Below are 15,314 nucleotides of genomic sequence, written 5' to 3' on the forward strand. Positions count from 1 at the left end.
AAGTGTTTAAGGAAGTCTAAGATTTTAATAAAATTTATGTATTTTTATTTAATGAATAATGGTGTCGCCATACAATTTTATTTATAAACAATGAATTAAAAAGGTATAATAATTTATATTAGGCAATAATTTATTATGTTATTGTATAGTTATCATACTTAAGTTTCAAATAATTACATTCAAAATGGTTGATAATGACAGGCGGCACAGTTATTTTTACTATTTTTTTTAAATATTACACAATACGAGCCATGTTGCCGAATTATAGTAATTTCTGATAAAAGGAACTATGGTGCTAGTTAAAACATTCAAAAACGTTTGAGAAACATTGTTTCAAAGCACAGTTTATTCATAAAGAAAGCGTAAATAACACTAGAGTGCAATTTATTTAAAATTTATTGTTTATATTAAAAGCCACAAGGTTTAATGAGCTCTGAAATTAGTCCAAAGATATGAAAAAGAATCATATTCTAAAATAAATTTCAGTATTTTAAATATGACATATTATTGGAACTATGTTTCCTTATCGCACGTTATCGTTCTGATTTGTGTGCTGGTTGGGCACCAAAAACCGACTATTTTCACCTAGGTCACCTAGAGAACAACAACTTTTCTAAGCGATTCCGCTTTCCATGAATTTTGTGAATATCCAAAAATATTTTTATTTGTCAATTTGTATTTTTTATCAAAATTTTATGTTTTTTTTATTTAAACAAATGTAGATATGAGTTATCAGTCAGTTATCTATTATCAGTGGAAGTGAGTTATCAATAGTTAAAGATAATAGAGATAATTTAAAGTAAATACAAGGAACTTTTATGTTATATCATAATAAATATCCTATTCATTTACGCACACCCTTTGCATTCACGCACAAAATATAGAACTTGCAGGTTAATGGCAGTATACTTATCAACTCACAATTTTTTTTGGCTTTTTTTGGGAAATTTTAAACTTAAAAATTCTAAAAATAAAAAATAAATAAAAACTTGAACTAAAAGAAAGCAATTATTCAAAAATTTCTTCGATATCTTTCGATAATTTTCTTTAGGTAAGGAAACATATATAATAGTATTAAAACTATTGTCATATTGATTGACATCTGCAAAGATTTTGAGTTTTAAAACCAATTTGTTGAAATCGAAAAATAAATCATGAAGTAATCCTTCAAAAAATAATAATTTTTTAACTTCTTTCACGTGATCGAAAACGGTTTGGTTTGGCTCAATTTTATGACAAAGTAACTAAATAAATATTAGTGTGGTTCAAAGGAGAGTTTCCAATATTATCACGTTCAATGTTCATTTCAATGTTCCAAACCATCCTAATATGTTCTTTGGATGATTCTGATCAAAAGCTCTCTCGGCCACAAACATTTTTAACGAGTAGTGTTCGAGCTACGGGCTGTATAACTATAATGTATGTGTAACTATCTGAAATTTTGTGGCCGTAAGATTTTGATCAGGACGATCCGAAGAACCTTTTGAAGGTGGTTTGGAAAATTTTCAAAGAAAGTTATATAGGTACTATAAATATAATATATGTGTACCTTTGACCATCCGCAGCTCAAAAACTACTCGTTTTTTTTTTGTTTGGGGGCGTGCGAGTTTCTAATCAGAACGATCTAAATACCATTTTGAGAGCGGTGTGAAAAGTCTCACAGAAAGCCCTTTTCCTAGTCATATACTTAAACTATAATATATTCGTAAAACTATAATATTTTCCTATCTAATATTGCGGGGTCCTTTCATTTACACAAAATACTATCTCTGAAAAATCGTTCACTGGTTTTCGACTTTATTAGCACAGTAAGAAAAGAAAATAAATATCACAATGACAACATAAAAATTAACAATGAAATGAATGTGACAAGTGAACAAACACCGTTTCGAATATTTTTAAAGTCACGTTTTTTTGGTACCTATACCAACACACCCGATCAGTATTTGATACACTTACATTGTTCCTTGTACTGTTGTTTACTATATTCTATATTTTACATGTTTATCTACTCATCTTACATTATAAAGTAGACTTTCATTTCTAATAATGCGGCCAGACACGAAGACAAACAACAAACAACTTGGTAGTCGTGTCATTTTACACGAAAAAAGTGCAAAATGAATAATTTTTTTTTACCTCAACCTATTGGGCCATCTTTTTCTTCCAAATGTTCGGAAAAGTGCATGGACAAAAAAGCAGTAAGCAATTTGACGGACATTATAACTACTTGATAAAATTAATAATTTTTAAACAATAAAATATTTGTCTTAAACAAAAAATACTGCACCGATGAGCTTGCCATCACCTCGAACATGCCGTACTTAAGTATTTTTCTTTTTCAATACATCCTAGTTCACTTGTGTTGATTTGTTTTATAAATATTAAATTTATCAAGTGGTCGTAGTGCCCGACGAATTCTCCGCTGCGTTTTTTCAAACTGTTAGTTTAAATATTGCGTTATCATGATAATTTAGAAACGCAGCACTCGCAAGAAAATGTCCTTGATAGACTCGCCAAAAGAGGCCACTCACGAAGTTTCTAGTATTTATTGATCATTGAACAGAAAGGGTGCTTCCCCGCGGACGCAATATTCAAATTTTTAAACAATTCAATTTAAACAGATTAGTTCTAACTTTTATGTCCAAGCGATAATATTCAATGTGTATCATCTACGTATATTTATACTATAAATGCTGATCTATCATTTGTCACACCTTTAGATAGAATATGTCACCAAAAAAATTTACACTTTATTCTATATGTATATTTTACTATTATTCTTCTCAGTTTCAGTCAGTTCTCTAACAAGCTGATTTATATACATACTTTATGTTCTATAAAATATTGGCAACACCCAAAATTTGGACAGAAGAACATTCTTCAAATTTTGATTTCTTTCTTCTCTCATGAATTCATATTAATTTTCCATTTTCAATCTTTATTTATATTAAATAACTCATTTTCGAAACACATACCTCAAAAAATTTTGTAGCTTTGGTCCAAAGTTTCTGACGACCAAAAATATTGAGAGTATGGAAAAGATAAATCAATTATGATGTGGATTTTAAGGATAGATCCAGGGAAAGGATTTTGGAGCATAATGTATAATAAAGTTGGACAGTTCACAGCCAGAATAGAATATTTCATAACTTCTATCGACTATTTCTAAGGGCCGTTAGAAAATAGTCCTTAAAAAAATTACAAAAAATCGGCGAATTTGTTTTCTACCCGATTTCGATAAAAAGGATTTTCTAGCGTAATTTGGTTAGTAATTTTCTAGCGGAAATGTTTTTGGCAATTGAAATGAATAGCCTTCGAGATATCGACTAAAATTGTTTACAAAAGTGAAAAATAAATACACGAACTTATTTCACCAACTCAACTCTTAGATTTTCGTGTTGTTAAATTATTTGGAGTTAAAAAGTAATAAGGACCTAAAAAAATATAAAAATCCAACTTAGTTTACGATTAGACAAAAATTTTATAGAATTTCAGGCATTATATAAATTTAAATCATCCAATCGTCAATAAAACCGATTATATTACAAGCTTTTATTTTTAACTTGGCATGTATGTGTGTCCGAGTGGAATCTTGGAACTCAATTTTGAAGCAGTTATCGTCAACCCATTGAGCTGAAATATTGCATGCACGCTTTGTTTGGATGACAATGCATGGTAAGGAAAGTGGCGTCCTGATTTTCCCATCGCTTCCACTATGATATATATGTAGGTATATGTTTTTTAATCTCAAATTTTAATAAAAATATTTTTAAAGGACAATTTATTGTTCTAAAAAGTAGAAAATAATTTTTTCTATGAGTCACTCATACACGATATTTGTAAAAGCTTGAAGCGCTCAATGTCAGGAATGAATTGAAAAATAAATAGGTATGTGGAGTAGAAATATTCTTGATATTTTAATTAAACGCCTCATCTCATAGAGAAAATTATTTTCTACTTTTTTGTGCAATAAAAGCTTGTTTCCTTAAAAGAATTTTGTATTAAATTTTTTTTTTTTTTTGTACTATTTATAATATCTTACAGTAATTACTCCATCACATATTATAATCGGTTCTTCATATATGTTGACTGGCTACTTGATAAACATTCCTTTTTTTGCGCCAGGATTGTTACTAATAACATTAATTCGCATATAAAACTAGACATTTAAAGGAATAACAAATTTCAGAATGATTACAAGCGTCACATACAATACAATATACAACAATAACAATACAAATTATTATGAGGCCAAGTTGGAATATTGATTTGAAGTCGTATAGAGAATATAGTAATATAACATAGATATAATATACAAACTGCTATAGTAGAATATATATACGTATATATAGTTGTATATTACTGTATACATACACCTATATACAATAATAGGCAGCATCTATTCTATCTACCTACCTATTCATAGGCTAGCAGCTGAAAAACTATACTATCTAACTTGAAATCTATATCAAGCAGTAGAGTATTCTACTATTTTCGAAAAAGTACTTCAAAATGTTGATTTTGCTAATAAAAAGCCACCAAAAATTTATTTCGGAAAAATACACACGCTTTCTTGCCAAAAACTTAAATTAAATTTTAAACCTTTTTTAAACTGTCAAAAACGCGGGCATCCAATTTGATGACGTAATATGGGTATCACTATACGAAATAACACAAATAATTTTGACAGATATATTCATAGACATCTGATTATAATAAATATAAATACATATTATCTATGTCTATTATACCCAGCTGTCTACACTGAACTAATTGATGGTCTTTGACTCATACCGCTATGACATCACAGCAGGGATTACCCGCGTTTTAGGTCACGTGATATACAGTTTAAAAATTACGGTTTTTAATTTTAATATTTTAAAAGAAAAATGTGCTTTTATGACTCGAAATCAGATTATTTAAGTATATTTTTACATAAATTTTAACTTTTCAGGATTTATTTTTTACTAACGATAATACCCTATTATTTTGAACAGTATTGATGTAAATTACTATGTTTTCTCAATTCACATTTAAAAAAATTTCATCCTTTGTTTGTACAATGCAAGAAGTAGATTCAGAATATGCTCGTTATAACCGCTGCACAGTGGAATATTTATGTCATGTTTCTGTCAAAATTTAATGAAGGGATTTTTGGTGGGTCACCCGGTAAGAACTATATTATTTTCGTACCTTGGAACATTATATTTACAAGATATTTTTCTGAAAATTTAAGGTATTAATTTTAGAAGTCAGATACTTATTTGATAGTTACTTTTAGTTTTTACTGTATATGAAATAATTATAGTCTTAGCATAAAAAAGACATGCTTCTGATTGAATAGTCAACCCAATATGTGCGTACATTACGTTTGGTTTGATTAGAATATTTATTATGACAAAACATAAAAATTGCATTGTACTTAGTTAGTTACTTTAAATTTTCTCTGTTTTCTTTTAACTTCTGATAACTTTCACAACTCATTTTTTTTAAATGATGAAACATAAAATTTTTTCAGAAAATACAAATTGATAGTTGTCCTTAAAGTTAATTGATTGATTGAACCTGAATTGATTGAAAAAGTTTTAGTTTCTGAAATAACCTAGATGTCGAATTTTTGTGTCTGTTGAAGTTTTTTTTGGTTTTTACTAGCCCAATCAGCAAACAAATATCGTGCGATAAGGAACATAGCTTCAATAAAGTATAGTTAAAGATTTTCTGTCGATCTACAGCTCCTGCACTAATATAGGCATAATATAACATATTATTTTCCCGCATTATGTACAGAGTACATACCTACACATACATACTTGTACATTTAATACATAGGTATGTAGTATTGTTTTTGTTGTTGTTGTTGTTGTTCCTTTATTATCCCGCTATATCCCTGCTACAATATGAGATAGTACATAAATACAGTATAGTACTATATATGTATAGTACAGTAGAACGGTGACTATTATGTATAAACAGGATGATCCAAGTTCTAGTAACAGGATTTTAGCAAATGGTAGATAACATTAAAGTAATGATAATTTCTTGATGCACTTAATATAGCCAGGAAAGCCTCGAAAAACATTTTTGAGAGTATTGTCTAATTATATGATTAGGAAAATTGGAAATTTGGTACACAATATGAACCTTCATGAATACGACCATAAATTATCCAGTTTCCATCATCCTGGTTCGAAAAAATCATTGACTTGATTACAAATATAATAGCGTTTAGTGTTTTTTTATTTCCAGTCAGTGACGTAAGAGATTTTTCCAAACAGAGTTATGACACATCCAAATCTCTACCGCTAGTTGAAGGATCTTTAAGCTCCCGATTTGTTAATACTCTCAAAAATGTTATTTTTATCTCAAAATTTCATCACCCTGTATGTCTAAAAGTAATCTTTCTCGGCTGCAACTTGGACCGTCCTGTATATTTATATATAGGTTAAATTTTATTAAAACGTTGCAAATTTCAAGTTAACATCATTCATCGTTCATAATAATAATAATAATAATAATAGTAATACCGTACATACTGAAAAAAACATTTTTAAGGAGGGATATGGCACAAGCCGGACATTATTACATTATTTTTATTCAAGCATGGCGATTGCCGTATAAAAATTCTCAAAAAAGGTTATATCTTTCTCAACAATCTTATTAGAGTTACAAAAAAATCTGATGACTTCCTTATACCCTAATAAACTATTTAAAATGTATATGGAGAAAGTCAAAATGAGTGCTTCTATTGTAATCTAAAACACTTTCATTTTCTAAAACACGTACAAGTGCAATGAAGTAGGAAAAGCACAAATCACAGCTAAATGTTATGCATCTAAACAAATAAAATTTCTTCATTGAACTATGCGAGATACTTGCGTACAAATGTTACACTGAAACTAATCTAAATGGACACTCAAAGTAATACTCAAAATGCACTGTTTGTCACCTTCGGCTTCGCCTGTCCTTTTCAAATGTATGTGTTAATTTTATGTATTTTGTAACTTCTACTGTTAAATACCGTTTGGGCAGTACCCCAGATAAAAAAAAAGGGGTGCTATAAGTTTGACTGCTATGTGTGTGTCTGTCTGTCTGTGGTACCGTAGCGCCTAAACGGATGAACCGATTTTGATTTTTTTTGGTTTTGTTTGAAAAGTTATTTAATGGAAAGTGTTCTTTCAAGTGCGAACTTAGGGTTTTGTATTCGAAAAAACTAAAAATTGGCGATGCTCTTCCAAATCGGCCCAGTTTATTTAATAATAATAAATGTTTATTTGGTTACTACCGTCTTTTTTTTACAATTCCTAAATGTAATAGCTATTGTAGGTACAGGATCGAAAACTGTCGCCTACAGTTTTATGGGCTTAAAACTCTTTAATATATACATATGTATTGTATTCTTTTATATATTCAATTTGTCTAAACATGCTTGTCCTAAGAAGATACATACATGCAGACGTTGTAAGTTTGGACAAAAATGTAGGCTTTTATAAAATCTTGTTTTGAGATAAACTGTTGACACTTCGAGAGATGTGAAACTTCGTGAAAAGCACAGAAATAAATGAGATATAATCTGGAACGCAATACATCTAGAGTTTTTATTTTGGTGTTATACGAACCTCAAACTAAATTCTTTTAATGTCTGAGGGTACACAACCTTCCCTTACATTTTCTTTGTAAATAGCATGATGCAAATAAAATTAATTAAATTATTTACCCGTTATCGAGCAATCATACATCAAATGATTTTATTTACCGTTAAAATAGTAATGATCATTTTTTATCTGCCCTTCCACCAATTATGTATTCTGACTTTGTGATCATTTTATTTAAAGGATTATTATAACGATAATAATTTACGTTATCTATTAAAAACAGAATTTTCATATTAATAATTATTTTCATAATTACGTCAGTAATTAAAACGATGCAATTATTTTTCATATTACCATGAATAATGATAACATACGGGTCAATAACATACATATGCAATTTATATTTATAGGGTACGAGAACTGGCGACATTTTTGAGAGTGAGTATGGCTAAATTTTCAAGTTTTCTTTTCTCAATGTAATTGAGTAAGCAAGAGATACATCTTGCACATGAGAGTGGTTGATTAAACTAATCCTTTTAGTTTAATCAATTCGAATTATTCTTGATTTTAATTTGAATTTTTTCACCTTTAGAAAAATGCATTATAAATTAAAAAAAGTAATTATAATAATTCTAAATAAAAGTATTTATTACTCCAATAAAACTGTTGAAAAACGAAAAACAACGAAATCTCTAAATTTTGACCCATAGTACCGATTTTGATGAAAAATTGGAATTAAGCTTTGTTCACCTTCTAGATCAAAAGTTATGTAGTGACTAGTGTTGCTTTCGCCAAGAGGATCGTAACCACTCCTTCTAGGGGATGGAAAAATATAAGTTGAAAATGGCAACGGGAATCGATAAAGCGATGAAATCTAAGCGCAAAGTGTCATTTAAGTATAAAATCAATGCTTTTCGAGTAATTGGCGATTGAAATTCAGAGTATTTAACGTTAAATAACTGAATAATTGGTCGTTTTTTGAAAAAGTATTTTGTTCACTTTTTAAAGTACCTACTATAGAAACCTTAAAAATGAAAAAAGGTTCTAGTTTTTTGCACGAAAATTAACGGAGTTGAAATATTGAATAGAAAGTTTCTCGTGCCTTTTTTTATGTTTTATTCAGAATTTCAATCGTCAATAACTCCGAATTTCAATCGACAATAGGTGTTGACTTTTCGAAATATACTTAAATGACACTTTTTGTTTAGAATTCATTTCAGCTCCTAGAAGAAATTTTCGGGTCAATCGGAGCTAAAGGAAAGACTTTAGAGGTTAAATCCTCGTTTACTGGAGTATATTTCAAAATATTTCAATTGGAATTTTCACTTTTTTAAGCTGCCGTTTTCCTTCCTTATAGCCTTCCGATTTATTTAGATGGCGCTACCGTTTTTTAACGAGGCTCGGTCTGGCCTCGTTATACTGTGTCTAGTCAAATTATTACATACTATAAGAACTTTCCATGCCTACATATTATAAATAAAATATATAATATTGTTTATGATTTGAAGAGAAATGCATCATGTATACTGTATAGTAATATTGTATGTTCCTAGTGTAGGATATGTATAATATGGACATATCATAAACAAATACAATTTCAATGAGATAGATAGATATATTATTATGTGGCGTTTATATGTATTTTATATGCTGAATATGCGCTACAAATACAAATATTATTACACACATATTATAAATATGACAGTAAGGATGTTTGTTTGTTTGTTTGTTTGTTACAAACAAACTATACAGCAATATAGCTCATACATCAGAATAGCACATGAGCTATAAATTATAAAGATATAGATATTAAAAAAAAAAAAAGAAAAAAACAGATTCGAATTAATATGAAACATTCTGAGTCATTCGACTTTTGAGTCTCGATAACCACGAAATCAGGTATCAAAAAATATACTTGTATAAGTAGCCCAAAAGAGATATCTCTTAAAATCTAAATAAAACCAGATTTAACTATATTTTTTCTGAATTGGCGGGTAGAATTTATGTTTAACCATGAGATAAGAAACAAATGAAAACAAACAATTGACTGAATTAATTGTTGAAATACCATACATAAATAGTGTTGATTACTCTATCAAATTGCACATACATATACAATTTATATAATACATACTATATAATTTACGCCTAATTTGCGCCCTCACGGATAAACAGTAATGTTTACGAAAAAATGTTTCAAGCAAAAGTTTTTTATTTTTTGATAAGAAACATTTTTTACATTTAAACTTTTGTTCTATCTCTAACGGTTTACAAGATGGGTCCTATGGACCGATAGGTCAAGACCCAATTGACCTATGTTGCTCATTTACGAACTCGACCTCACTTTTTATGTCCTGAGTACGCTGTAAAAATTTCAGCTTGATATTTTTTTTCGTTTTTGGGTTATCGTGCCCACAGACGGACGGACGGACGGACGGACAACCGGAAATGGACTAATTAGGTGATTTTATGAACACCTATACCAAAATTTTGTTGGTAGCATCAATATTTTTAAGCGTTACAAACTTGGGACTAAACTTAGTATACCTTGCATATTACATATATGCATGGTATAAAAATTTAAAAAATTAAACACAATGTTTTCAATGTTTTTAATTGTAAAATAGTCATAATTGATTGATTAGATCAGAAAAGGTGGCCATGATTTGTTTGACATTTACTATTTTAAATTTTTACAGAAATCTTTAATTTATGGTTCAAAATGATGATCATAGATAGAGCAAAATGATCATCATTTTAAACCATAAATTAAAGATTTTTTGTAAAAATTTAAAACAGAAAATGTCAAACAAATCGTGGCTACCTTTTCTGATCTAATCAATCAATTATGACTATTTTACAATTTAAAAAAATTAAAAACTGTGCATATCTTTTAGCTTCGTAAAACAATCCCTTCAAGTGTTATTGGAAGGGGATAAGTGAGATCAAGAGAGATGGACGCTATAAATCGGTGATTTTTACTTTTAAACGCAGTGAAGCGGGCGGGTATCAAGCTAGTAATACATTTACTAACTTAATAACAAATACCGTGTGCTAAAATTCAATGCTAAATACTTACAACAATGTTGTTATACCTTTATTTAATTTAAATAATAGTCTATCTATGTAGAGAGATATGTGTGTTTTGTATTATTGTATTTTAATAACGTATGATAAATAAATAGTACGGGAAGCAGCACCTGGTTGGAAGGTAAAACCAAAAAAAGTTCAACAATATAAAACAACCCCAAAATCCGACGATGTGTTACCTAGGAAACTAAAACTTTTTTAATCGATTCAGCTTACCATGAATTTTGAGAATATTTTTAAAATAATTTATAATCTGTCAATTTATATTTTTATACCATGTATATATATATCAAAGATATACTAAGTTTAGTCCCAAGTTTGTAACGCTTTAAAATATTGATGCTATGAACAAAATTTTGGTATAGGTGTTCATAAAATCACCTTACTAGTTGTCCGTCTGGCTGTCTGTCTGTCTGCCCGTCTGTCATCACGATAACAGCACAAGAACTTTTATGTTATGTCATAATAAATATCTTGATCAAGCCAAATGAATGTAATGTACGCACATATTGGGTTGACTACTAAATCAGAAGTATGTCTTTTTTTAACTAATATTACAATTAACTCATAAAGTATAGTTAAAGTAGCTATTATATTTAATTCTTTAAAAAATAAAACAAGTATTTGACTTCTTGAATTAATAATTTAAATTTACAGAATTAGCAATGCACAGATAGGCAATAAGTATGGTGAGAGAAAAAATAAAAAATAAAAAATTTAACCCAAAATTACCAAGGCACAGAAACGCAAACAGTATCGTGAGAGAAAAAAAACCATTTACAAGAAACTAATTACTCTAAACCTGAGTTGATTGTTGAAATACCATGTATAGACAGTGTAGATGACGCTTTTTTTTTGACGTCACGTAAAAAGATATCCACTTTTAAATATCCACACACACATGTCTGAAATTTCCATATTAATAAATATACTATAAAATTTGCACCTAATTATCGCCCTTGTGGATAAACAGTGATACAAAAAAATGTTTTAAACAAAAGTTGTTTAGTTTTTATAAGGAACATTTTTTACATTTAAAATTTTCTGTTCTATCTCTAACGGCTTACAAGATGGGTCCTACGAACCCAAGACCCAATTGACCCATATTGCTCATTTTCGAACTCGACCTCACTTTTTACGTCCTGAGTACGCTATAAAAATTTCATCTTGATATCTCTTTTTATTTTTGAGTTATCGTGTTGGCAGACAGACGGACCGACGGACAGACAAGCGGAAATGAACTAATTAGGTCATTCTATGACCACCTATACGAAAATGTTTTTCGTACAATCAATATTTTTAAGCGTTACAAACTTGGGACTAAACTTAATATACCATGTATAATTCATATATACATGGTATAATAATTAATTACTCATACAGTTATTTAAATTGCCAAATAATTTTTTATCTTGTTGTATATTTTTCTATTTTTTGGAATTGGTTGAGGAATCGATTGATTATTTATCGAGACTCTACTGTGTTGCCATATATAATTTATGTATTACAGGTATCTACAAAGTCAATGGACAATGTTTACACAAAGTTACAATATTAAATACACCGGATATTGAAAGCAATATCTCAATATACGTGTTGACACACTCAAAACAATATTCATATAATATATATATATATTGTACATTGTTTTGCTAATCTATGAAATTTAAAGGTGAATTCATCTTACTTGGAGGTCTTAATACTCTGTTAGTACAAAGAAAGTGGTATCTTAATAAATATCATAATTCTATATTTATTCAATATCTAATAAAAGACTGATAATAATAAAGAAACTGGCGTTAGCACAATACATACAGAAATGATAAGACAATGTAGAAATTATTCTATTTAAGTTCTGTTTGGACAAAGTTTATGTATAGAAATATAAATGATCAGAACTACAACCAACTTTTTTTAAACTGCAAATGTCTATTAATATGGTAATGGTATAAGTGGAGGAAATTGAGGTAAAATGATGCACTTAAGGAAGTACGAGCGCCACGCCAAGTTTAGACTTTTGGTTGAAATTATTTGTACCTTATTTTCAACTTTGATAATGCATTTAGTTATAACTTTATGAATGTAGATGAAAAATTAGAATAAAATTTTTCGATATCTGCCTTGGTTATCGAAATATCGAAAGCTAAATTTTCAATTTTCGATATTTTGAAAATTACTCCAGGTATAGACTATTACTTTTTGTCTTATATGGTCAAGTTATAACGTAATTCATCATCAAAATTGAAAATATAAATTTTTTTTAATTTGTGGCCCCACTACCGTACTTTTTTTTATTTTCAATAATTTATTAAGGTTTTAACTTTAATTTAAATAGTTTTTTTTTTTAATTTACACCGATTAGTTTTGGAGAAATTTTTAAAACATATCATCCGTTTTCCTTTACGACCAGCTTAAATATGCCTACTTTTGAAGTCAAAAATTTTGAGAATTGATTTAGATTTAGTCCAATTTCATATGAAAAAATTCAAGCCTTTTATCCAAAATTGCCCTGGCACTCGTAACTCTTTAAGAAAAAATGTAAAATATAATCACACTATTCGAAATATGACAAACGTCTAAATATTTTTAATTTCATTATTCAAGTGTTACAAAATTAGCATGCCCATTTCATTCAGATATGGAATCACCCATACAACTATCTAAATGAAAATAAAATGCAATCACAATTTAAAATTTCATGTGTTAAGCTCGATCTCTATATATTGACATATTTAACTACTTTATAATTTAATTGATAAATAAACTCATGCTTTTAACTTTTACTGAGAAACAATAATATATTCAAATAATAGGGAATATTCATGAAATTTAAATTTGGTTCAAATATTTTTCTTCCGTAACTTTAATGACTGGACATTTCAAATAAACCATTATTTTAATAATTAATATCTTTTTAATTACTTAAAATTAATTAATAAAAGTACAAATTCAGTGAAGGCATTTAAAAATTTCTAAAACGGAAATTCAAATTCTTATACGGACGTGACATCATACGGGCTTGTCAAATTTGTTGACATACTGTATGATATTAATTACTTACATTTTATATGGTATTTCATTAAATTATACTATTCTACGGCTTTTTATTAGAAAACTTAATAATAACGAGTGTAAATTCTGTGTTGTAAATTCACTTTTTTAAGTGTAAATTATACATTTAACTGTCACCAATTGACAGATCACGTACTTATACGTCATCAACAGAGAGCGCCAAACAACTGCGTTTAAATATCTCAAAATTATAATGTATTTAAATATTTTTTTACACTTAAATACAGCATTTTTAAGCAGTATTTATATTTTTTACTTTGTTATAACGGTGTAAACAATGAATTAAAAATATAAAAAAATACATGAATATTCCCTATTTTATAAAAATATCGTATTAATACCAAAAACTTTTAAAAAAATACTTGCGGGAACAAAAAAATTTTTTTTTGATGAAGTTAATTTTTATTTCGTCTGATGTAACCTACTTTCATATAAAATATTGTTATAATTTATTATATTTTTCCACATTTATGACAATATAAATAAGGATAGGATCACTGTATATAAATTCAGAAAAATAAATAACGACTTAAATGTATTTTTTTTTTAATAATACTGATTGGCGCAGGAAATGAAAAGTCAATAAAACCGTAACACAATCATTAGTAAATCTCCAAAAAAATAATTATCATAAATGTGCTCTATCCGAAAGAAATCCATGGTTAGGTTAAACCAACTATATTCTTTTATACAGGATGGACCATTTTAATCTATTAACCAATCAAAATATAACTAACAAAAGTTGCAGAATTTTATTGAGACATCCTGTTCTGCCATCAAATTGGGTCTAGTTCTCGAGATTGCTTTAAAAGTCAATTTGATTTTAAAAGGTAAGATAATACTTTAAATTAGAAAGCTGATTTTCATAAAAAAAACTTTCTTTGACCTGAAATTCTAGTTTCAAGGTCATTTTACCTTGATATTCAATGATCTTGAAAATTTACCTGTGCTTTAAAGCTATTAACACAGACGAATGATCTTTATTGTTCTTGATAACTTTTGTTTAATAATTTTTCTAAAGCTAGCGTATTTACTTTTGGCTAAATGCAATAATGACATATTTCTAAGTCGCTATAACTGTTCTAAGTAGGAAATTTGCGGGGCAAAAACTATTCGCCAAATATTTAATTCCATCGCTTGTTTGAAGATCTTGTAATTGTTACAAATCCATTGTGCTCATAAAAAAATTTAAAAAAAAATTTTTTAATTCAAAAAATTTTAGTTTTTTTACCATGCATATATGTAATATGCAAGGTATACTAAGTTTAGTCCCAAGCTTGTAACGCTTAAAAATTTTAATGCTAGGCACAAAATTTTGGTAAAGGTGTTCATAAAATCACCTGATTAGTCCATTTCAGGTTGCCCGTCCATCTGTGGGCACGATAACTCAAAAACGAAAAAAGTGAAATTTTTACAGGGTACTCAGGACGGTTAGATCTTGGGTCCATAGGACCCATCTTGTAAACCGTTAGAGGGCGCAAATTAGGCGTAAATTGTATAGTATGTATCTATTATAAGGGAATATCAGTTATGTATGTTTGACATGTATGTATGTGT

Source organism: Chrysoperla carnea, chromosome 4 (genome assembly GCF_905475395.1).
Source record: "Chrysoperla carnea chromosome 4, inChrCarn1.1, whole genome shotgun sequence".
NCBI lineage: Eukaryota > Metazoa > Arthropoda > Insecta > Neuroptera > Chrysopidae > Chrysoperla > Chrysoperla carnea.